Below are 2,820 nucleotides of genomic sequence, written 5' to 3'. Positions count from 1 at the left end.
TGGTCGACGTAGGATTTCTTCAGAGCTCTATTATGGATACCTTAGTCAACGGACTTCGATGGCGCTGACCAACCTTCGCGAATTCAAAACTCCCCATCATCGGATCCATTCGACTTTAAACGTTCTACGGATTTATTTTTCATCATTATTTAAAGTTAAGTTATTGTAAATAAAATTATTTTATTTTAAAGCTTTCTTTCTTTACGCCTACCAATTTATACTGAAGGTATTCCTATGAGTATTTGTCTTTTTTTTTCTTCATTATTTAATGTTAAAGGGCGTAAGAGCCTGGAATCAGTCATAAACATGACCCGCCCGTAACATCCATCAATTAAGGAATTAAGTCGCCCCTAACAACAGATACACATCTTCATAGTTTATCCGTACTCCCATTTATTTATTAAAATTTTTCTCCGTTATTTCTAGATGAAAGTTGTCGTTCCAGGTAACTAGAATAGAAAAGTTTCCCCTCGACACTGGGTGTTGTTCACCTTGAGAATTGTTTACTTCATTTAGCTATCATTGATGGGGGAACTTTCCCATTCTAACCCCTTTGCAAAATAACATGGATCTGGTATTTACTGAGGCAATATTGCGTTTCCAACCGGGACTACCTGATATTAATGTTATTTAATATCACAATTCAATAAACTATAATTTTCGTAGTGATATCACAAAATTCAAATTAGTTTTTCTATTTAGTTTTTGTAAGATTTCACAGACAGCACTCTAAATATCTGTTTCTGTTTGGTCACTTTTATTCATTTGATAACTTATTTTGTTTTTGTTTGCGTATCTTTTGTGTGTTGCTTTTGGTCCAGGTTTATATCAAATATGCTTTATTTTCCAAAAGTCAGTCAGTGTAGATGTTCACTACCACTGGTGTGTCCTTCATACTTCTACACAAACACACACGTGTGTGTGTGTGTGTGTGTGTGTGTGTGTGTGCGCGCGCGCGCGTAAGTTTGAGGAGGCCCAAATATGCAGATTACCTTTTCATGTGACCACGTTCAGACCATAGATTAAATTATAAAAGGAAAATAATGTTTCTCGCTCCCCTTGACGCGCACCCTCTATTACTCACTAAAGCCATGACCGGATTTAGATGAAGATAAACAGGAATTCTTCCGTAATAACTATTCACGTCAAAAGTTATGGATAATTTCTGTCTACAAGCGTCTTTTGACAAAGTGAAGTCTCTCATGTGTTCCCGGTGAAAAACATAAATAAGAACTGCCAGACAGGAAGACGCACGGTAAGAGAGACGTAGTATAATTTTTTTAAGACTTAGGATATAATTCCTACCACTGAACAGGACATCTCTAAGTCTATTGTCAATAATAATTTTTCATGTTTTTTTTTTTTTTTTTTTGCCAGTATCGTGAACTTCTGTAATTTATCTCCTAATAAGAACAATATCCATTTCCTACTTATCGCTATCATATGAGTTCCTTTTTAAAAATGTAATTTCTAATGATCAGTATCTTTCCTTGGCATGCGTCATTTCATTCGCAATCTAGTTAACAGTATTTCGTTCCTCTTCTCATGCCTCATTAAACTGGCCATTCACCCCATCCACAAAATGTCAAGCTACGTTAGCGCTGTATTATGAGAGTTTTCAGTTCTAAATCTTATTTCCCGAATTTTTTTTTCAATTCTTTATATTCCAGTGACCGAGCTCTAAAGAGCATGAAAGAGCTCAGGCGTTTCACTGTTTTTCTCTCTCTCTCTCTCTCTCTCTCTCTCTCTCTCTCTCTCTCTGATCTTTTATAGCCTGTTTTCTGGCCGGGCTATTTCCATCAATTTCCGCCCAGCATCCTTTGTCTTTGTTTATCAAAATCTTTCGTTTTGAACTTATTTTTGAGAGATAATGATCCAGAAAATAAACGGTTAAAAGAGTTTCCTGAGAGTTGTAGACAGAAATGTGATCTCTACTTTTCAAAACAGTCATTTGGCTGTCAATGGTTAATGCTTTATCAAGGTTAAAACATCTCGACATAAGAAGCTTTAAAAGATGTTATCCTTGAAGACTATATGACTGGACACATGGAAAGGAGGTGATGATACGATGTCACACCTTGCCAATCTGTTTCTATTCAAGTTATCTGTATAAGATAAAGTAGAAAATTCAGTTGCACAGCCACAAATTCCACACGAATCAAGGTCAAGTTGGTGGAGAATGCTCTCGATGATCCATCCATATATTTTAATTTTGTGAAATCACTATGAAAATTATAGTTTATTGAATTGTGATATCAAATAACTTATTAATATCAGGTAGAATATGCAATATAATTCCGTCAGTTTTCATGTACACGAAAATTTATTCAATTTCGCGCAGAATGGCCTAAGAATCTTTTTAATAGAAATGTGTAATAACCAAACATAAAAACAATACTGCGAATAATTACAGATTTGTAAGTTAATAGAAGCTGAAATAGAAGCCGTCATTACTGAAGGAATTTAGAATTGCTGAGGCTCGGGCGCAGCAAATCAAGAAATTTAAGTGATATTTTGGATGCTCTGAAACTCCGGATATTAACGCAGAAAATTCTTCACAGATCAGCAGTCATGATTTTGTTCACGTGGGAGATGTGTTCTCAATGTATGTAATGACTAAACTTTCCAGTGTTGAGTAACAAAAGACGCGGGAGAAAGCTCGGAACAGAAGCTCTACGGGATAGGCCAGTGATTCTCAAACTGGGTGCCGTGGCACCCTGGGGTGCCACAGACAGCGCCTAGGGCTGCCCTAAGATTGTCTTGAATTTTGTCTTGGCTAGATCATCTCAATGCATATTTGTAAAAAAAAAAAAAGTTTAC

This window comes from Macrobrachium rosenbergii, chromosome 12 (assembly GCF_040412425.1).
Source record: "Macrobrachium rosenbergii isolate ZJJX-2024 chromosome 12, ASM4041242v1, whole genome shotgun sequence".
NCBI classification, from domain to species: domain Eukaryota; kingdom Metazoa; phylum Arthropoda; class Malacostraca; order Decapoda; family Palaemonidae; genus Macrobrachium; species Macrobrachium rosenbergii.
This window is presented reverse-complemented; position numbering follows the sequence as displayed.